Below are 23,466 nucleotides of genomic sequence, written 5' to 3'. Positions count from 1 at the left end.
TGATCTCCCGGAGAATCATTTATTCTAGCCACTTGAGTATCTTTGATATCCTGGGGCCATGTTAAGTGGGGTTGGTGTTGCTCAGTATTTCCCACACCTAATGCTAGGTTCCACTCACGTGACCATAAGAGGGACACAATGTGCGATGCTTCCTGAGAATTAAGACGTACTCTGAAGCATTAAATGAAGCATCTGCGTTTCCTTCTTGGAAGTATCTGACAAGGGGCCACATGACCTGGGCTTTTGCTTCACTGAACATGTTACAGTGGTTCCCTTTCGCCCAGCGCACCAGACGCTGTGAGATGCATATCCACTCACCCATCTTCCTTTGCCAGAGGAGGGAATGGAAGCTCAGGCTGAACCCCGTACCTAGGGCATCATCGGTGAAAAGGTTCAAACCCAGGGTTTCTGACCCCAGAGCCTTGCTCTTTCCACCACACCATGCTGCCATTATTTCACCTTGCTGGGATGGAGAAGGGCAACAAGGAGGCTCAGCGCTGGATGAAAGAACCAGATAGGTACCTGATCCAAAGTGTGTCCACACGTGTCCTAACTCCTCCGGTTTCCTTCTATCCAGCGCTAGAATTGGAAAGCAGGCTACTATCCAGCTAGGAAATGTGCAAAGGATACAGATGGGCAGACATTCCCGTCAGAAGGCAAAGTGATTCAGTTTGAAGAGATTTTTGAGGCTCTTCCCCTGCCCCCTGCCCCATCACCTGCCCCTCTCAACCCTGCAGCAGAGACGGCAGGAGGGCTCTTCCCTCTCTGTGGCACCTGGAGTCTCTGAAGTGTCTGAGATTTACATGGGTGAGAATCAGGGAGAGCAAGACAGCCGGGTGTGGATAATAGGCTCAGAGAGGTGCTAACGAAATACTGCGGAGGCACAGCTTCCATTTAGTTGGCAACAGTTCCTGGGTTTTCTCCACTTCCCACCACTTGGTGTTAGACTCAGCTCTAGAGGCAGAAATTCTTCATAGCAGCCGAATCCTAGAAGCAGATTTACTAGAAGTGAAGCCTGACATTTTTGGTGTGTTTTAGAAATAATTCATGGAAATCTGTGTAATTTCCCTACTGTGTATGCCTGGAAGATAGCAGAAAACGGGTTCCTTGTGAGAATCAGGAGCTCAAGCTACAACATTGAGGAGAAGCTTGCTTTCAGAAGCACATGTTTAGCCAGAGGGTTTTCACACTGAGGGCTTTGTGTGGCTTTTGGGAACGGTGTAGAAATCACGGGTGGCTCTCGCTCCGCTTAGCCTTTAATTATGATCCACCTTTCCTCAATGTCCTCTCTCTTCTGTACTCGCTGTGGCACAGAAACCTGAAAGATGTAGCTTTTGGCAGGTGTCCTGGGTAGAGGTCAGTATTTCTCACCCCACCCCTTTATAACCCTGAAAAGAGAGTTGGTTTCAGAAGGTTGAGGGAAATCCTGATCATGAAAGCACCGGGGCCCATTGACAAGGCCTGAAAAGGCAGTCATCCATCTAGTTGGTTAATGTATTCGGCTCGGTTGCTGAGTCTTTTTATAGGTTGGGTATTGAGGCTGGTCAGTGGGCCTAATTACTCTTTGCTGAGTTTAGCATCAGATAGGAATTCTAGAAAGTAAACATATAATAACCAAATGAGTAGAAATTGGTTGTTACAGGTGCTGTGCTGTGCATGTGACCAGGGTCAATCATGCTAAGTGTTGGGGGGAAAGCATTGAGGCAGAGGGAATAGCCAGTGTGGTGGCCTGGAGGCAGGGAGGGGTGTTTAGAGGGGCAGCTGGGAGGCCAGTGTGGCTGCAGTGTGGTGGCCAAGTGAGCCGTGGAAGGAAGTGATGATGGAGAAGTCTGCAGAGCCAGTTCCCGAGGGGCCTGGTGGCCATGCTCAGCTAGTGGGTCTAATTAGGTGGGCAATGGGAAGCTACTGAAGGATTTGCAGCAAGGGTATGTGGTTTTCCTTGCTTTTTCAGAAGATTACCCTGGCTTTTGCATGGACAATGGGCAAGAGAGGAGCAGGAGAGCAGGCGGGGAGCCAGAGAGGAGATTCACATGGTAGATCTGGCAAGAAGTTGCCATGCATCCCAGTGACCTGGGGAGAATTCTAATTCTGCCCCTGCCGTTCCATTACTGTACAACTTTGGGCAGGTCTCCTCATCTCTCTGGCATTCAGCTGTTCGCCGCTCATAAAGAGGGACAAGTATTTTCTCATGTGGTCTCTGGAAGGAATAAGTTTTCATAAAGTCCTCTATAAACCTGGACCATATGCTTATCTGAGCCATAATATGATTCATATTGAAAGGAGGTGGACTCCTGCAATGTTGGAAAAATCACTCAGCTGCCCCTGCATGAGCAACATCTTATTACAGCCTGGAGCTAAAAAGATGCTTTGTTTCTTTACTACCATCAATGTCTCTCTAAGGGCGGGCAACTGGTGAAAAATCACACAGTGTGGTCATTTATATGTAGTCATTTACTGGGCTAATAACTTGGAATAGTTGAGCCTTTTTTTTTATTCCTTTAGCTTCATGTCTCTGCTCACCATCTGTGGGTGACACACGAGTGTGATAAAGTGTGTAGGTGTGATGGAATGCCTGATGGAGGCTCATTAAACCTTCCTGCGGTCACCCTCCCACTGACAGGAGTCTACATGCTTCTAGTGCCCACTTGGTGCCAGTTGACCATCACTGCCCCTGGTCCAGTGGAGTACTAAAGTCTCATACCCCAAGAATCTTGATGTTTTTAGGGGAAAGTCACATAGTACTTATTTTGAGTTTGAACAAAGCAGTTCTATCTTTCATCATGAGTCTGGCCATTCGGAATCCTTATGTTACAAAGAAATATCCTGTTTCAATCACAGTTTTCTGGTACGGCCCTGAACAGATGCTGAGATTTGCTGCCCTATCATCCAAGGGGTTCTCCAGCTCCCAGAGAGACCAATTTAAAAATGCTGGCTGGAAGTGCACTGCAGTGGTAGAAATATTCTCCATAGGCATGTTCAATACAGTAGCCTCTAGCCACACCTGGCTTCCAAGCACTCAATGTAGCTTGTACAACGGAAGAACTAAATTTTAAATTTTGCTGCATTTTAATTAGTTTAAACTTAAATAGCCCCTGTCGAGTTAAAGGCTTCTGGATTGGACAGTGTGGTTCTAGACAAATGTTTTTTTTTTTTTCCTCATGGAACACCCATCCTCTGAGCCCCAAGGGTTATGTGAATCCATGAGCTCACAGCCTATTCTGATATCCACCTGAGAACCTCACCAGAATTTGTGTCTCCCGTGGTGACACTGCAATGCGGACTTGTTGTTGGACAGGCACAGGGGGTCACTTTGCCACCTCGGGATTCACTGCTGTCTGTGTGCTGAGATTAAAGTGGCACTGAGGGGCGCCTGGGTGGCTCAGTCAATTAGGCATCTGCTTTCGGCTCAAGTCATGATCACGGGGTCCTGGGATCAAGTCCAGAGTCAGGCTCCCTGCTCAGGGAAGAGTCTGCTTCTTCCTCTCCCTCTGTGCTTATGTGCAGATGCTCACTTGTGCACTCTGTCTCTCTTATGTTTAAATAAGATCAATCAATCAATCAAGTGGCATTGAGAAGGAGTCTTTGAGAAGGCTGTCCACAGAGGGATGCATGTCCCCTGTCTGCACAGACAGCTGCTCTGAGCTCTGGCCTTCTCCTGTTTGGTCTCTTTGGGTGCCCAGCAGTGGCCATGTAGGGCAGCAAGTCTGAGTGAGGGAGGGTACTTGCCACCTCCTACTCTTGGTGTTGAGATTGTCCCTACTAACATAGACACTTGAGAGTCAGTAGTCTCTTGGCACATGCCCACTTTGTGGGCTGTGTGAGAGATTTCTGAGGAACAGTGACCATAGGAGTGGGGCTGTGACAACAGCAAGGAGGGCCACCCCTGGAGAACATGAGCATTTTCAGGAAGCCCTTGCTGAATGGCAGGCAGGTGGGTGGAGGAACTAGAAGACCCACTTCTGGATTTGAGGGTAGAAATCAGGTGGCTCACTTGTGCAAAGTAGGAGAAGTTGCAGGTTACTCCAGGGAAGATGGGGAAGTAGTGTAAGAACAAAATACTTGGGCTCACCCTTGTTTTTTTCAGTCCCTAGATGAGGAAAGAAAGATTTATAACGTGTGGAAGCTCAGTGGTTGAATGAGTGTTAATTGTCAATGACATCTAATTCTCTTCCATTCTGGAATTTGATGACTGTGGGAGTCCTGCCCCTCAAATTAAGGTATCAGCATTCCGCATAGGGGGAAGTCATGTATATTCTATGTAGCAAAAGATACTTGAAGGATAACAGATGAATATATAATGGAGAGCAACTTGCCCTGGACTTAGAATATAACTTTTCCAGGGAAGAAAGGTAAAACGTCTGGAGCTGTCAATTACAGTAAAGAGGTGTTCAGAGCCCATAGAATCTGGTAGAAACAACATCACTGCCCCAAAACAGCTCAGAGTAGGGAGGCTGGGGCCCTGAAGACATGGTTCCATGAAAGGACTGCTGGTTCTTTTTTAAAAATCAAGTTGAATGGGAACCAACTTTAATTTGGGGATAACCCTGTTTCACCACTGGTAGTCATTCTTCAAAACTTTTTTTATTTGTTTTTTTAAGAGAGAGAGCACAAGAGCTGGAGGGGAGTGAGGGGCAGAGGGAGTGGGAGAGAGAAAATCTCAAGCAAGTTCCACACTCAGCACAGAGTCCCACGCAGGGCTCAATCCCAAGACTCTGAGATCAGGACCTGAGCCGAAACCAAGAGTCAGACACCCAAATGACTGCACCACCAAAAATTAGCTATTTTTATTCCTGCTGGGATAGCCAGGCATGAAAAAGCCAAACAGGGCTTTTCACTAACAGGTAATCATCCTAATGGCAGCCTTGGCTTTCCATACTTGGCACATCTTTGTTGACACCCTGAATTTGAACTGATCTACTTATAAATTGGTGTTTGGATATGTATGGATTTATCTGTGGGCTCTGTATGTCCAGAATATGCTTTTAAATATTATGATCAAATTTATGTTGATTGGGGAGGGTAGTGATTTATCATAAAAGCCTCAGGCATTTATGTTTCCCTTTCCAATATAAAAAGTGTTCTTAATTTACCCACTGAAGAGGTTAAGATAAAATAAATCATAGATATAGCTTGAATATTATTTCAAGAACACAAAATTCAGCTACTTTGAAAACAAGGAGTTTGGGAAAATCTCTTCAAAGGTAAACCCCCCAAAGTGTTAACTGTTTTTTCTTTTCTGTTCTTTTTTTGGTGTGTGATCATGTGAATATCAATGCAGAGAGGCTTATATTTAGTGGTAAATGGGTCAGTCACCTAAGACTTACAAAACAAAAACTTTGTCATCATCTTTGACTCTAGTTATGTGAAGGTTGCTGGTTCATGTGAATCAGTTTAGACAGGTGTGTCCTTGGGGCTCAGATAGTCCATTGGCACTTATGAATCATTTTAGACGAGCTTGCCCTTGGTACAAATAATGCTGCGTTTAGAATTCCTGGAGGCTCTTCCCCATTCCAGTGAAAGGCTTTTTCTAGTCTTTTCGATGCCAACTAAGTGAGTTATTCAACGCTTCTCTGCACATTCTTGTGCCAGGTACAGTGGAAGATTTATCAAAGAATGATGTGGTCTCCACCCATCGCAATTGTAAGCAGCTTTGTTATATTATCACTAAATCTGAGTGTTTCAGTTATCTACTGCTGTGTAACAAACCATCCTAAACTTAATGGTATGGAACAATAGCTATTGTGCTCATAGATTCTACAGGCAAGGACTTTGGACAGAACATACTGGGATAGCTCCACAATGCTGGGGCATCAGCTGGGAGAGATGTGAATGGTTCAGAGCTATGTCCAAGCTTCTTCATTCACATATCTGCCACCTTGGCACAGGGGTGGCTAGAAGGCTGGGTATAGCTGGGCCTGGCCCCTCCAGCATGATATTCTGGGGTCTTAAAGGGAACATACTTCTTGGGTGGCTGTTAGCTTCTTCCAGAGCAAGCATCCCAAGAGTACTAGGTAGAAGCCATGTGACTTTTTCTGCCCCAAGCTAGAAGTCACATAGCATCACTCCCATTGTGTTCCGTTGGTTACAATGGGTCCTGAGATCCATCTAGATTGAAAAGGAAGAGAATTGGACTCTAGCTTTTGATGGGGGAAGTATCAAGTTCAAATGGCAGAAGAACATGTGGAATAGGAGATATTTTGCAGCTATCTTTGGAAAATACACTCTGCAAGAGTAAGTAAGAACCCAATTGGTGGTAATTATTACTAGATGACAGAGAGTCCCTTGGGGAAAATGTCTTGGGATGAGATATTGGGATTCCCCTTGAATTTTGGAAGAGGAAGAGCAAAGGGTTCATAGGGTCCATAGTAAGGTTAATAAGTACAGATGAGGAGTCTTGTTAGTGGGAAAAAAAGGTACAGGCATAGACTGGCTGGCTGGTTGAAGGATCTGTTATATCTCCTGAATTAGATTTCACATTTTTTTCCAGCTTTACTGAGATATAATTGACATATGACATTGTGGAAGTTTAAGGTGTACAGTGTGATAATTATGTGACATGTATATATTGGGAAGTGATTACCACAGTAAGGTAAGCTGTCATAACCATCACCTCATCAGAGTTCCAATTTCTCTTTCTGTGTGTGGTGAGACATGTTAGATCTACTCTCTTAGCAAGATTCAAGTATATGGTACAGTATTGTTAACTATAGTCACCATACTGAACATTATTAGATCCCTAGAACTTATCCATCTTATAACTGGAAGTTTGTATCCTTTGACCACCGTGCCTCCCCATCCTCCCACCCATAACACTTGCCTCTGGCAACCACTGGCCTACTATCCATATACAGGTGAGATCATACTGTATTTGTCTTTCTCTGATTTATTTCACTTAGCATAATGCCTTCAGGGTTCATTCATGTTATTGCAGATGGCCAGATTTCCTTCTTCTTCTTCTTTTTTTAATGGCTGAATTACATTTGTGTGTGTGTGTGTGTGTGTGTGTGTGTGTATCTCACATCTTTTTATCCACTCATCAGTTGGCATTTAGGTTGTTTCCATGTCTTAGTTATTGTAAATAATGTTGCAATGAGCATGGGGTGCAGATATGTCTTTAACATAGAGATTTCATTTCCTTCGGATATATATACCTGGAAGTGGAATTGCTGGATCATAAGGTAGTTCTGTCTTTAATCTGAGGAGCCGGGATCCCTGGGTGGCACAGCGGTTTGGCGCCTGCCTTTGGCCCAGGGCGCGATCCTGGAGACCCGGGATCGAATCCCACATCGGGCTCCTGGTGCATGGAGCCTGCTTCTCCCTCTGCCTGTGTCTCTGCCTCTGTCTCTCTCTCTGTGACTATCATAAATAGACAAATTAAAAAAAATAATCTGAGGAGCCTCCATACTGTTTTCCATAGTAGCTGCACCAATTTACATTCCCACTAACACCGTACAAGGGTTCCCCTTTCCCCATATCCTTGCCAACACTCATTATCTCTTGTGGATTTTTTTTTTTATAATGACTGTTCTAGCAGCTATGAGGTATTACTCATGGTTTTGATTTCTCTGAAGATTAGTGATTTTGAGTACCTTTTCACGTACCCATTGGTCCTTTGTGTATTTTCTTTGGAAGAATGTCTGTTTAGTTCCTTTGACCATTTTTTAATGGCTCATTTGGGGGTTTTTGTAATTGTTTTTGTTTGCTATTGAGTTATCTGAGTTCCTTATATATTTTGGATATTAACTTCTTATCAGATATATAGTTTGCAAATATTTTCTCCCATTCTGTAGATTGCCTTTTTATTTTGTCTATCATTCTTTTGCTATGCAGGAGCTTTTAGTTTGATACAGTCCTACTTTGTTTATTTTTGCTTTTATTGCTTATATTTTTGGTGTCATATCCAAAAAAATCATTTTCAAGACCAAAGTCAGGGAGCTTTCCAGAGTTTCATAGTTGCAAGTCTTCCATCTAAGTCTTTAATCTATTTTGAGTTAATTTTTTGAGTGGTATAAGATAGGGATCCGTTTCATTCTTTTGCATGTGGATATTGTATTTTCCCAGCACCATTTATGGAAGAGACTTTTTTCTCATTGAGTGTTCTTGGTTCCCTTGTCAAATATTGACCATATATTCATAGGTTTACTTCTAACCTCTGTTTTGTTACATTGGTCTGTGTTTCTACTTTGATCCAAGTACTAGACTGACTAGGCTTTCATTATTATAGCTTGTGGTATACTTTGAAATCAGAAAGTGTGATACCTCCAGCTTTGTTCTTTCTCAGGATTACTTTGGGTATTTGGGGTCTTCTGTGGTTCCAGACAAATTTTGGATTGTTCTTTCTATTTTGATGAAAAATGCCATTGCAATGTTGATAGTGATTGCATTGAATCTGTAATTGCTTTGGATAGATGGACAATTTTACAATATTAATTCTTCCAATCCATGAACACAGAATTTAATTCATTTCATTTTGTCATTTAATTTTGTCATCTTCAATTTCTTTCATTGATGTCTTATGAATCTTTTACCTCCTTAGTTAAATTTATTCCTAAGTATTGTTTTTGATATTATTGCAAATGGGATTGTTTATTTTCTTTATTTCTTTTTGAGATAGCTTTGGAATTTTTAAGGGGCAGGTCCGTTTAACATTTATCCAAGAAGTTGAGATTTATTTTTCATTCTCTGTTTAATTAAAACTCATAGGTCAGGGGCTCCTGGGTGGCTCAGTCAGTTGGGCACCCAACTCTTAATTTTGGCTCAGGTCATGATCTCAGGGTCATGGGATTGAGCTCCACATCAGGCTACAGAGGTGTGGAGCCTCAGGGTGTGGAGCCTCCTTGAGATTCTCTCCCTCCCTCTGCCCCTGCACCCCCTTTCTTTTTTTTTTTTTTTTAATATATGACCTTTTCTCAAAAACAAAACAACAACAACAAAAACCTCATATGTCATCTTATTTTTTTAAATTTTTTAAATTTATTTATGATAGTCATACAGAGAGAGAGAGAGAGGCAGAGACACAGGCAGAGGGAGAAGCAGGCTCCATGCACCGGGAGCCCGACGTGGGATTCGATCCCGGATCTCCAGGATTGCACCCTGGGCCAAAGGCAGGCGCCAAACCGCTGCACCACCCAGGGATCCCTCATATGTCATCTTAAATTTGTACAAGGTTTCCATCTAAGGCCAGGTGGGAAAGGAAAAGAGGCTTATCCAAATAGAAGGGAGAGAAATGAGAACACCTGATAAATCCAGAAATGCAACAATAATTCAGCATCTTCTGTGATTCCTGACAAATTTAACAATTTCTTGGGATCATATCCATAAACTCTGAAATGATACACATACAGACCTAATTTGTCTAAGCTGGAGTTTCACTACTTGAGGAAAAATAATACCTGTGAAGAGGTTATACCAGGTAACCTGTAAGAGCATGTGGTTCAGTCCTGGGTGTTGGTGATTGATTAGTGTCACTGAAATGCGACAGGTGCTGGTGCTGAAAGGACCAGAACTAAAGGAGTCCTTAATCAGAGCGTCCCTTTGCCAATGTTCCAACCCTTCCCCATAAGTAAGAAAGCAGCATCCATTTTCTTTATTACTAGGTTGAGATCCCACAGTATCCAGTAACCCGAGAGTGCTAAGAGGTGTAATAAATGGTATTTATTAAGTGGTTTAAAAAGGTTTTCGTGGACCAGCATAACATGCTTCTTTTGAATTTAAAGATACTTAGAATAGCCAAGGTTAAGAAGAAGGGACATATGAAAAGAAAGGCAATAAAGAGGTGTGAGATATATAAACACTGAAAGGAAGTAATGGCAGAGCAAAGCAATGAAGTTTCAGGTCAGTGTTAGTAAGATGTCTTGTGTATTGCACATTAATTGTAGGAGTAGGATCAGTCCCCTGAGTAAAGCTGGCTTTCTTAGGAGGGGTGATCTCAGATTCACCAATGCCGCCTGTTTTGGTTTTATCCATTTCTGTATGCATACACCTCAGCAAATGTTTATTGAGTGTCTGCTCTGTCCCATGCATGGGGACATACTGAGATGAATGCAATATGACCTCAGCTCCCAGAGCGTTTTAGTCTAGTTTGGGAGGTGAGGAATATGTCAACCAATAAATGCCATGTGTTGCCTTAGATATCATCTCAGGAGGACAAGAACAGTGGAGGCAGAAGTAAGCCATCCCCTGGGTGAGTCAGGGAAGGATGAGCTTCAGGAAGAAGAGACTCAATAAGGAGTGCCTGTTGGGGGTAAGAAAGTTGACAGGAGAGGGGGGCTGCCCAGTGGATCTTGCAACATGGCAGCTGTTGGTGATCTTGACCAACCCAATGGAAACAGAGCAAGAAGAAGAATGAAATAGACCAAAGACTGCACAAGTTTTGATGAAATTCACTGGAATTTTAATGACCTTGTTTTATTACAGGTTTGAGGGGAGCTACTTTCTTCACTTGCTAAGCTGCAAATTAATCAGAGAAACTGTGCTGGTTCAGTTAACCCCCAAGCTGAGCAGATAGGCCCACTGTGGTTTGAGTAGCTTGGAAATGTTGTGGGGTCAGTATGTTGACTCTTTTCTTCATTTTAGTCACGGTTCAGGATTTTCACACACCACCAAGGTCTAGGGAAAGCTTCTCAGCTTTCTAGATACCCTCCCAGGGCTCATGAAGCAGCAGGCCTGCCCCGGGAAGGTCAGGATTCCTTTTGTAAAAGCAGTGAACACTACATGTAGCCCAGGGAACCTACTCTCTCTCCTCTACCCCTCCTAGGGCCTCACACAGGGAAACAGATGCTTTCATATAACTCTCAGCATCGAAGCAGATTTGCTCTACTCTTGCCTGAAATAACTGTCCAGGATGGAATTCTTAAAACCCCAGGGGCCCTGGTATGATTTTGAGCCTAGGCCTTGAACCTGTCATAAAATATAATGGACAGTATATTTTTAACTGCTGAAACCGGGGAGTTCATATAACCTATGAAGACTGAAGCAACATCATGCTTCTTTCTGCAATTTTAGAAGCATATTTGGAAGCATTTCAGAAACCACAAGATGGTTCCTCTCTTTGTATCATTTACCATTTAGACCAAAGTTCTTGACCGTTTTTGTACATGGGCTGCTTTGGCATTTGGGAGAAGTCTTTAAAAACAATGTTTTTGAGTGCATACAGTAAAATACATAGAACTTTGTAAAATATGTAGATTTATATGTCGAAATTCAGCTATCAGTGTTAAAAAGAAAACCCACATTTATAATATTACTTTTTATTGATACATTAAATAATGAGATCTGGCAATTTTGAAGTATTGATGAGCATGAACAATATTTCAAGGACTCTACAACTGTAATATAATGTGAAAATATCTCAGATTTCTACTGATGACAGAGTCGTAAGTCTTTCTAATACTTTAGTGGTTTGCTGTCTACATTTATAATGAAAGGAAATGCCAAATTTCAGTGAGAGGATAATAAAAATGAAGATGTAATGTTTTTCTCTCCATCCAAGTTCACAGACCCCTGAATTCTCTTCTAGGTTGAGAACCTATGGCTTAAGATGTAATTTTGGTTGAAGGTAGAAAAACAATTCTACAGTTTGCATGGCATACATCATAACTCTTCAGGGATGAGGAACTCATTATTAATTTTGTGGATGCTCCAAGCCCCAGTTCCTTTATTAACTTTATCCCTTTCTTGCCACTCTGCCCTTTGTAAAACTTGGAGCTGAGTGCACTAGAGACAGTGGTGCTTTGTGAGCAGCTGGAAGGAAGGAAGGAAGGAAGGAAGGAAGGAAGGAAGGAAGGAAGGAAAGAAAGGGAAGAAAGGGAAGAAAGAAAAGAAAAAAGAAAGAGTTTGCCTTGAGGAAGCCTGGGGCTGATCTGTATCTTTAACCCACCCCAAGCTCCAAGACTCTTTCAGAGTGCTAGTTCTGTTCTTTTTGAGAATAAATAAAAGAAAAAAAAAAGAATAAACAAAAGAAGGGCATGGTGAAACTCTGACTTGAAGTACGGGAGCACAATAATCAATATGGTAGCCTGTGTAGGACCCCAGACTCACGCACTGTCGTCTTGGGATCTGCTTGTGTTTTGGTCAGACATGAGCTCAGGTCTCCATCCTGCTTCAACTACCTTCTCTCATCTCTTTAAGGATATTTCAGCCAACAGATTCTTTTTCTTTTTTAAAAAGCCAACAGATTCTTTTTTCTTTTTTTTCTTTATTTATTCATGAGAGACAGAGAGAGAGAGAGGCAGAGACATAAGCAGAGGGAGAAGCAAGCTCCCTGCAGGGGGGCCCAGGGCAGGCCTCAATCCCAGGATTCCAGGATCATGACCTGAACTGGAGGCAGAAGCTCAACCACTGAGCCACCCAGGTGCCTCTCAGCCAACAGATTCAACTTGGGATTTATTATGTGGTATCTCATATCTGCTTCCCCAGGAGCAGAATCTGGGGGCTTCTGCCTGAGATTGACAGTGGGGCAGCCTCTCAGAAGTGGGGGAGGCAGAACAGGGCAGGGAAAAGTTGGGTTAAGGATGTGTTCTCTAGAGAAGTTGAGCCTCAGCCTGGTCCCATGAAGAAGCCCTAGAGTATGAATACATCCATACAGAGGCCAGTGGATGGGCTGTCTGACCTCTGTATCAGCCAGCTGGTGAAGTGGGGCACATTTTAGTTTTCTAGGATACATAAAAAGTTACAGATTTAGCAGCTTAAAACAACACCCATCTATCATCTCAGTTTCTGTGGGTCAGGAGCCTGAGTGCCCCCAACCTGGGTCCCCTTGTGTAGGGCCTCAAAACTACAATCCAGCTGGTCAGCCAGAGATTGATTTCTGCCCCTTGTACCACTTTGACCTCACAGTGTGGCAGTAGAGATAGGCACGAGGGTTAGTAATTACATTGTAGACCCATGGTGGTCATGCAGGCTGGAGTGCAAACAAGGAGGAATTTGCCACCTGCAGACCAGCATGCCCTGGGAGCTCGCAGAACTGGATTGGGTCACTTTTGAGACCATTCCCAGTTCTCAGAATGCTGCCTCATGGGCCATATTTCCCTCTTGGTAAGAGACTGGGAGCCACAGGATCCAAAGAGCTGTGTGAGGCATTCGTCTTCACTGCAGTTCCAAGACTTCTCTAGCCAGGGCCCCCTCCACTTCTCTGACTCTATTGCATTCACATTCCACAGAATCTAGGAGTGCTGGTGCTATGACCTCGGTGGGTCTATTCACTCCTCAGCCCTCGGTGTTTTCATCTCTTTCATGAAGGGGGCATAGGAATTCCCCTTGGGTATGCCAAGGGGTTGAGAGTAGATGTTGAACAAGACAGTACTCTCCCTATGTCCAAGTCCACATTTTAAGTAGTGTGTGTATATGTAGAAGTATGTCTGCTACCACAACTTTTTGTAACACTCAGTTATGATGTGAGGTCAGGTTCCTGGACGCAGAGCTTGAAATATGGACTCACTTGCATAGGATTTATTGAGGGGGTGTTCTCAGGAAAGGGCAGTGAGGAAAGTAAGAGGGGGAGGGAGGGGTCCCAGCTGGAGACCAGCCTCAGCCTGATCCTGTGAGGGAGCTCTGGGACATGAAGTACACCACAAAGTTGTCCTACGTTTCAGCAAGGAGTATCCCCTTTTATACCCTCATGGCAGTCAGTCATCGCCAGTGAGGAGAAAGGGGGACATAAAACCTATTTTATAACATGGCTCCCATCTAACCAAGAATGTTTCTCTATAAGAAGTAGCTGTGAGCTTGTGATAGCTGGCATGCAGCTGGGGGATGGGTGCTTTAGCCCCATAAAGGTCCTGTCCTCCTCCCTTTCCATTCTCAGTCAGTCCTTTAGATCACCTCTGTGGTTCTTATCCTAAGGCTGGCTTACAAAACTCATGACAGTCCCCATTGCCCACAGAATTGAATGAAAGAAAAAAGAATTGAATGAAAGGCCTTCATCTGTTTTCAAGGTCCTGCAACCTGGTTCTAGGCTACTTTCTCTCACTGTCTGCAGCCCCTCCCTGCTCCTCACCCTGTGGTCTTGCCCCACAGCCCCTTTTCAGGCAGTACCAATGGTAACGGTGATGATGGTGATGATGATAACACAGGTGCCCCTGGCTGTTACTCAGTCCCAGGAGCTCTCCATGGTGCTTGACGTGTATGGTCTCCAGTCTTCACAATAGCCATGAAGGGTTGATTGTGTCAACCCATCTTACAACTGTTCAGGTTCAGTGTGATGAAGTAACCAATGTCACACAGTCTGTAAGGGATGGAGCTTCGACTCCCTTGGACCCAGAACTTATGTCAAAGTCCTTGCTTCCCACCCTGTCAGTTGCCTCTGTTCCTCAGTCATACAGTGGTCTATTAGACCTCCAGATTGTCTCCACTGACTGATACAATAGCCCTTATACCTGTTCCCCTATCAGGCTGCTGAACTTCCAGTTCTTCCTCCAGAGTCACCACCTCTCCACGGAATCTTGATACCCCTATCCACATCCCATTCAGGATCCAAAGTGATTCCCTCTCACTGGGTTCTCACAGTTCTGGAGTGGGTACCTTCCCCTCTGCATCTTGACTTTTTGCTCACTACCCTTCACCCCCTGCCTGCATCCTCTCTGCTTCCCCATGCCTAATACGGTGCCTGGCGCAGGCACACAGCAACCAAGTGTTGGCTGAAGGCAACCCTGATGAAGGTCTTTGGGAGGGCCAACCATAATGTCTGTCCACTCACCTTTCTACCTCCCTCCACACACACCTGTCATCCCTAGCACTGAAGGATCCCTGAGAGCCATGTCCTGCCTACTGCTGCCACATCCTACCTTGTTGGACAAGGGCATGCTTGGTCTTGTCTGAGAGACTATGACCTCAAGGTAGAGCTGACATCCGATTCTCACAGCAACACTACCCAGCCATGAGTTAACTCACCCCCAGAACTGGTACTATATTTCCTCCCTTCCTACATTTCAACAATGTAATGACAGCTTTTCAGGCAGGAGTTGAGGAGGGGAAACATTCTCCTGATAAATGTATTATTCAATGCTAAGATGCATCCCAGCTTCAGAAACTTTAAATGGGAGGTAAGGAGAAATCCTTAAAATTAAGGAAAGAGAGGAATAGAAGACAAAATAATCAAGTGCCAGATTGGGTAATGAGGACCCTGGGGTTCTAGTTGCAGGGTGGGCCATGACTGGAGGGTTGGTGTCCTCAAAGAAAGTTTCATAGAAGGAGCAGCTTCGAGCTGAGTCTCAAAGGGTAAAGTCCCATCTTGTGGGAAGAAGAGCATTCCAGGCATGGGAACAGCATGAGTGGGAGCAAAGGTCAGAGGTGGGACCTGAGCAGATGCTCAATTGTATCCCTGTCCTCACAAGATGCAGGGAGAGGAGACTGATATCTCAGGGTTTTCAACTGCCTGCTGAGCCAAGTAGGTCCCCGCCTCTCATCCCCATGTCTCCTTCACTTAACAGCCAGAGACTGCTGAGTTTCAGCACAAAGGCCACTTTTAACTCTGGCGGTCCTAGAGCATCTGCCCTGACGTGAGGACTGAAGGCTGACACACCATGCAGATACAGAACTGATGGCTGAGATGATGTGGGAAAAGGGTGGTGGAGAGGAAAAGCTACCTATGCCAACTCTGCTCATTTTTCTTTCTTGGGTTATGTTTTTAGCATTTTCTTTTGTGTTAGTTTCTTATTCAACTACAAGTATTTTTCTAAGCCACTGTGGGGGCTTGGGGATAGGAGATGAGAAGAGAGAATGAAGAGAAGAAGGGCAGCGCAGTAGATTAGAAGTCAAAATTTGGTTCTCCCTAGGGGACATGCTGACTGGATAATCTCCATGCTGGGCCAATTTTGTCTGGTGTCTTTTAGCCAACAAATGATGTGTGTAATTATCTGTGATGTAATTAACATGTCTCTTTGCAAAGAGTGTTACACAAAGATGTGACATGTTCTTAGAAGATTGTTTCTAAACAGTCAAAAGTCCTAATCCCCCATCGGCATATTTTGGAATGGATGCATGCAGAGAAAAAGAAACAAAACAAAAACCAGAAAACATATCAACATACATAACAGCTAAATAAACAACACTCTCCCCCACCATGCCTCTCTCTCTCTCTCTCTCTCTCTCTCACACACACACACACACACACACGCACGCACACATACAGAAACTCTGAAACACAACAGCAAACCATTTTCCGGATATCTAGCTAGAGGTTGTTTTATCTTTAAAGGGGAAAAAGCTTCAGTGGGTTTGTGATTTTCATGCATAATGTATGCAAATGTGTCAGCTGAAGAGTCATTGATGGCTTCCTGAGCATGGATGCTAGCCAGAAAATAATACATACCAGACTAATGATGATACCTATTTCCATAAGATATTATGTATAAAGGAATCTGTTGTCATAATTAAAATTTCTAATCTCACTGAGAAACTTTCAGAAACAAGACGTTCTGAGTTGCTCACCACTTATTTCCACCTCTCATGACAGCATTACTGGAGTTCTTTGAATTCAGCTGAGCCTCAGAGCCCTGTCTAGTCAGTGTTTATAACTGAACTCGTCCAAAGATAAAGCTTTCTCTCTTCCCGGGGTAAATCTCCTCTTGTAAGACTCTTATAAGTCATTTGTGCTTTTCGGAAGATTTTGCTTAAAATTATTTCCAGGAATTTTTCCCTCCGCTTTAATTTAAATTTTCATTTATTTTTTTAAATTTATAGGACTCTAAATGAAATCACACTTGGCCTAGTTTATTCTCTCATAAAATGAGAAATCGTTTCTTGCTACATGTGGAGTTCATAATAAGAATCCATTTTGTAATAGGGCAGGGCGTTTTTTTTTTTTTTACAGACATTCAAAGTTGCCATTTAAAAATTATGATAAAAGTAATAGGCACTATTTATTGCTCACCTACATGGTGCTAGTCATGGTGCTTGATTTTTTGTATATTTATCAAGAGTATTATATCGTTAGAAATATATTTTCCCTTCACTTGCGGCCTCTTATGTGTCTGAACATTCCATCTTTTTTCATCTCCATGCTCGAAGCCGGATATTTTCTGTTGCCTTACCTTCTGGATCACTGGTCTTCTGCTGTGTCCAGTGTGCTCTTCAGTAGACCTTCTCTGGTCTTGACCACTCTCTTCTGCTGGGTTTCTGCATCTCATAGCCCTAGAGTGCTAATGGAATCAGCAAGTACCTGGGAGGAAATATGATGTTGAATATCAGCCTCTAGATGCTTCTCTTCTCTTTGGGATCCTAGTTCTCAAGTCCAGGCCACCTTAATAGCCCTTAGCTCTGTTTTATCTTCACAGACTCATAAGAGTACCAGAAACTCAGCTCAGAAACTGGGCCTCTGAGCCACCACTTCACATTCAGTTTCTTTGCTTCCCATTTTTGCTGCTTCCAAATCCACACCTGGCTGCCACATATTGGGGTCTGCTCATTGTCCTTTCCTTCCCCTTGAGACCCTAGACTCTGAAGTCCAGCCTCTCCGTAGTTTTCTAATACCTTTAAACAGGTGTGTGTATGTGTGTCTGGTGGGGGGAGGAGCAGTGTCCAGCCCTGCTCTTATCTGTGTTGAGGGTGGCTCTACAGTGTACTGTGTTATTACTAGAAATGTAAAAGCCTCACCTTGCTTTTCAAAGAATTTTCAAGCTTCTGAATATTTTGAACTGCCTGAACCATTGAACTGCCATTGTAATCCTTCTGATTAGATAGATAAAGGAAAAAGCATTCCACTTTCAGGGTTTCTCTATTCGTGGGCATGCCTGCAGGACAGTCATGGACAGAAGTAGAGCCCATTGTAGGGAGAAATAGGCAGAAAGGATCTGGGGAAGGGACAAAAAAATCTCCTGTTTGGAAAAAGAAAAAATACCAAGGCCTCTTTAAAAAACACTTAGAGGGTTTTTCCGAAACCAATTATCTGGCTTAATGCTAGAGGCTTATTTGCTGACCTTCTAGGTTATTTGCACATTTAAAGTGAGGCCAGCCCTTCCTGTTTTCATTTAGTTGACCCCTGCAGCTGCTAGTTAGCTAAGAAAGATGAAAACTGTTTCTTGGGAGAAAAGCAGCTGAGAAATAGGTTTCTAATTCACAAGTCAGGTCTGGGTGCACAGGTGCTCAGGAACTGCTTGCTTTGGGTCTTGGAGCAAAGGCTGGACTTGAATCACTTGGGGGTAAGGGTTTCCCCCACCTAGTAACTCATGCCCTCTTTCGGGCAGGTATGTGGGTTCCTGTGATTTGATACTCATTATACTCACCGGTGAAATTCTGTGATTCCACAAATAAAGGAGACAAAGACTTTGGACCCCCAGACAACTAGACACCCCAGGATAATGGGGCAGAGCAACCTCTTCTCCAGTAGCAACCCTGGTGGTAGGTGGCACCTGCTTCCATGGCCTTCCCCTGCAGGATTTTCCATCTGAGTTACTTCTATTTCATTTTTAGAGTGAAGTAATCAGTTAGAAGGAAAAGCCTTGAAGGACTTTCCATAAGGAATGGGAGTCCATAGGAAGGCATGTTGTTCTGTGGCCCTCACTCCCTCTTGCTAACAGACCTTGCAAGGCCCCATAGCCCTCTCTAGGGACCCCAAGATAATGTCTTTGCATGTGAAGTGAGCCAAGGAAGGATGAAAGGTTGTCGTCCAAAGGAGGGCAAAGCCCATCCCAGGGAAGATGGTTGAATGGGCTCGTGGTATAAGCAGAGGACCCATGGTGGGTCTGTATGAACCCTACCAGGGAAGGCTGACGCTGGACACTGGGGCAGGGAAATGGTTTTGTAGATGAGAAAAGGAGGTGCTGAGTTTTAGGGCCAAATTGATCTAGTCAGGGAGATTCCTTACAGAGTTAGTCTGGAGACAGGAAGGGGGTTTCTGCGGTGTAACAAAGCTCAGTATGTCTACACCCAAGCTCTCTGCACATCTGTCCTTCTGGTACCACTATGTTGAGTGGCATGTGTCCATACACTCACTCATGCAAGCTGAATGCTAGGGCATCCTCCATAACTCTTGATGGAAGAGAGGTCATCCTCATAGCCAGTCCCCAGGTCCTACCACCTTTTCCTCCTGAGTTACCCTCCTATCCCTCCCCTTTGCTCCATCACCACTGCTGTGTCCTGGCAAAGACCTTCACAATCTTCCCTCTGAAGCCCTATGGCGGCCTCCTCCTATCCTGCTTGTCCCCAGGCCTATCCCCATCAGTCTACTTCCATTCTACAACTAGAGGGATCTTTCTAGAATACAGCTTCCTCCAGCCTCTTACTGGCCTCCCTGCCTCCCATCTTACCTATCAGTGTAAGAAACCAGAGGGATTCTTCTCTAACATAGCCTCTATCATCACTTTACCCTTCTTGCAATTGGTCCCAGCTTACAGGATGAAGTCAGCACAACCTGTGAGAATTCTGAGATCCGTTCTCTGCTGCAGCCTCTTCTCTCCCTACTCCTCCCCGTGAGCCCTACTTCCCCACTTTGGGAATCACATGCAATCCATTGGACACCCCATGTCCTCTCCATCCTGCTGGGCCAGCCTGCTTCCTGCCTGTTCTCTGGCCGATGTCCTTCTGTCTTATAGCTGAACCCGGGGCACCTCCTCTGGGAGGCCTTCCAGAGGGATATCTCACAATGTCTAGGCCCAACATGGTAAAATGGAATTTGTCCGCTATTCCCCAAACCTCTTCCTCCTACATTCCCTCCTTGTCACCAAGCACTGGGCTCTGGCTCAGCTCTCCCTCCCACACCTAGTCCTGCTGATTCTACCTGTGTAACATGCCTCAATCCCTCTCCCATCTCTGCCCCACACTGTCCTTCACCATCTATCCCAGGCTATGCCCCACTCCTGCCCCCAGAAACCTGCCCTCCTGCTACACTGAGCCATTTTCAGTTTCCTGAAGGAATAAGTTTTCATTCCTCTCCATAAGCCCTCCACCTGGTAAGTCTCTCCCTGTGCACTCTTTTTGGACTGGATAACTCCCACTTGTCTTTCAGGCCTCTACTTGATGTTACCTCATCCAAGAAGCCTTCTTGGACTTCTCCAGGCACATGGGGCTGGCCTCTTTGGGGTTCCCAAGCTCCTTGTGCTATCTCTGCCACAGACAAGGCCTTCCAAGCCTCTGTCCAAATCAGATGTCCCTCATTTGAATTCCCTGAAGCCTCTTCTGTTCTGTGCATGTTGCACTGGATTGTCACTGCTTACCTCTTTCCCCCAGGGTCTTTCTTCTCTGTTTCTTTTAGAGCCTGCACATGGCCTGGCACAAAGTTAAGCACCCAGTAAGTTTCAAATTGAGCATATGGTAAGTTTCCTGTTAAACCTCAGTCACTACCAAGTCTGCCACCAGCCTGGGCAGCGTTTTCCATGGGGCTCCTTCCACTTTCAGAATCAAGAGACTCCTGGTAGATTTTTAGTGCGAAAAGGTAGATTCTTGCCTTTTGGTCTGTTGAGTAAGTGCTGTACTATAGAAGCTTCAGTTTGCAATGGTGATTTTTTTTTTTTTTTAAGCAGTGAAATTTCAGTGATGACAGCCTTTGCCAACATGGTAAGCCTCCTCTATCCTAAGGAGTTCCTCCACTAATTGCAGTGCTGATCCGAGGGAGGCTTGCAGAAATGAAAAGGAAACCACTAAACGTTGCTGCCACTTTTCCTTCACAGCTCAGATAAAATAAACAGAGTGTGGGAGGGGGGATGTCCTCTTGGGGGTGTTGGCACCTTTCAAAATGCTGCCCCTGAGAATTTCAGTATACTGGGGCCTCTCAAATTTGTAGAGCAGCTGAGTGCCCAACATCACTTTGAAATATTCTTGGTTCACCCTGATGCGCCAATGTCCCAGGTTTATGGAGCCCCACACCTACTGAGATTATTTGTAAGAATTGGAGCAATGTTGGCATATACACCCCTTGATGAGAAGAGCCTTGCATTATTGTTGGGCTATTTGCATGATTTCCTAAAATATCTGGCAAAGAGTGCTGCATCTCTGTTTACTGCCAGTGATTACAAAGTGGCTTCAGCTGAGTACCACCGCAGAGCCCTGTGAGGGTCTAGTGACCACCCACTGTTATGTCTGGTATCTGTAAACATTCTTTTCATTCTTAGTCTTTTTCTTGTATCATTAATGATTGTTAATTATTGTTAATGTATAACAGGGCTTATGTTTCGGTTTGTTTTCTGTTCTGTTTTTTTTTTGTTTTTTTTTTTTGTTGTTTTTTTTTTTCTGTTCTGTTTTTAAACAGAAAATGAAAGGAGTACAAGCCCCTTTTCTCATTGCAAAGTTGCTACCAGTGTACGCAGTAATTAGATGAAGAAGAAACATTCAGTAGAACATTTTATTGCCTAGTTGACGACATTGCTTAAATGCTGGTGGTTCTATCCCTTTGACTACACAATTTTCTAATATGTGTTAATGCTACGTGACAAAATGCCCTGATTCCTAGTGCCAAAGGTTCAACTTAATGTATATACCTGAAAACCCGTGCATTTGTGCTTTTTTTTTTTTTTTATGGTGCTTGAAGTGAAACAGCTCATCCTCTGCAAGCCCATCTATGTTGTTCCTTAGGCATTCTATTTTTGCTCAAATTGTTGAAGGATGGTGATTTGTTTCATGGTTTTTGTATTTGAGTCTAATGCATGGTCTAACATGACAGAAGCAATGCATTATTGTGTAGCCATGGTTTTCTGGAGAAGTTGATATTTTAGGAATTGTATTTCAGATCTTAAATAAAATTTGTTTCTAAATTTCAAAAAAAAAAAAAAAAATGCTGCCCCTGCCCCTGCCCTCGCCCATGGCTCAGTGTGTTTTTGTTCCCTTCTGCCCAGAGCCACCAGGACATGTACTAAAGGCTGTTTTTTTTAAAAACTTCTTCATTAAAATAGGTTCTTGCCATCAGTGCCACAGCACAGCATCTGCATGCCTATGTGTCTGACTTCATTACTCATTCCAAATAAGAGACCCCAGTAAGGCTTCCCTCCTTGGTGAGTCTGGCTTGATGGCCACATGTTTAGGAACAGTGCTCACCCACAGACCCAGTTTCCTGGCTGTCAGTAACTCCTATTCCTACTTGTATGAGAAACAGCCCTCACTCCTGCCCCTTGTCCTCTTAAGTTAACAGGTGATGTTTGAGGGTGATGTCAGAACTGAAAGCAGTTGGGATAGCCTTTAAATAGTTTTTTATGGACTTCAGGGAAAGGAGTTTTGCTTCTGGTTCTAAGAATGAGTCTGGTTCTGCCACTTATTATTAGCTTTGGGGTGAAATGCAATTTATGTGAGCTCCTGAACCTCTTGTTGCCTCATCTACAAAATGGGAGCAATAGTCTACCAGGTCAGGTGGAATGTGGATTAGATAAAGTAACATCTTGGCCGAGTCTCTGGAATACATGCATTTGGTAGCTGGGAAATGATAGGTCACTTCTCTCTCCCCCACTCCCAGATTCAACCTTTCCCCCAAGAATAAAAACATAGTAACTGACCTACTTCAACACAAAGGATTTAAAGGAAAAGCCATAAGATAGGCAACCTTAAAACAACAACAACAACAACAAAACCACTGAGGCATTTATTTGTAAAACCATGAAGATTGCACTCTCATTGTTCTTTACACCCCCAACAGTCTTTAAATTCTGCTTAGCAAAGTCAGCAAGGCAGAGGAGATCTGTTTCCCAGGTATAGGTTTTACTCCCAGAGAGGACATAGGTATTAAAGACCTGTCCCTCAAATCTGAAGGTCAAGAGAATTTTCTGGAAGCAGTTTATCCAGAAGGTGCTGGGGTTCTGTGTATTGACTGAACCACCTCCAGGATACATGCTATGTGAAGAAAATAAACTGCAGTATGCCATGAACTGCGATTGGCCTGCATACACTTAGATTGGACCCATATCCAAAAATGACAGGTGTGTCTGCCTCTGGAAGGGGGCTCTGGGTGTCAGGGAGGGGCTGGAGCCAGTTCCTCGCTGTGCACTTCTTGGGAACTTTAGAACTTTCTATTATTTTGAACTCAGCTCTAATCTGTTTGAAATTCCACCAGACTTCGCACAGAGAGTGGTGTGAAGTCCTTGGCTCTGCTCATGGCCCCATGGTCGGCTTCTGCCCTCCTGCCCAGCTTCTATCAGTCCCTGACAGGGCCACTGCTTCTCTGCTGGTTCCCTGCCCGTGACAGATAGAGAGTAGTGGGGATGTGGCTTATTGGCGCCACTCCTCAGATTTGCCCCGCTCCACTTGGAAGCCCACGTCTCACAGGGCATGCTGGCCCTAACGTGGAACTACCTACCCTGTACCCTGCCTCTAACCAGAGACCGTGAGACTGGGGGACCCAGAGTCCCCAAGAGATGGTGACACCTTGTGCCAGAAGGCCAAGAGCTCCAGGGTTGAACAGATGTGACTCAAATCCTTTTCAGCCTTGTGCCCTGGGGAGTGTATCCTTGCATTTTCCTTGATCTTTTCTGGATGATGGAGGGTAGGAAGTCCTAATTCACAGGGCTTGGGCATGTTGCTCTTCTGGTGAGAACACCTGGCACAGTACCT

The 23,466-nt window shown here is 44.2% G+C and overlaps 1 protein-coding gene across 4 annotated transcripts in view; it reads left to right on the top strand.

Moving 5' to 3' along the window:
* Window positions 1-23,466, top strand: part of ITGA9 (integrin subunit alpha 9) — a 353,430-nt gene that overhangs the window by 146,386 nt on the left and 183,578 nt on the right. The gene's annotated exons all lie outside the window — the stretch shown is intronic.

The sequence above is a fragment of the Canis aureus genome, chromosome 22 (assembly GCF_053574225.1).
Source record: "Canis aureus isolate CA01 chromosome 22, VMU_Caureus_v.1.0, whole genome shotgun sequence".
Classification (NCBI taxonomy): Eukaryota; Metazoa; Chordata; class Mammalia; order Carnivora; family Canidae; genus Canis; species Canis aureus.
Note: the sequence above shows the minus strand (reverse complement) of the source record. Positions and strands in the feature narration are given on the sequence as shown.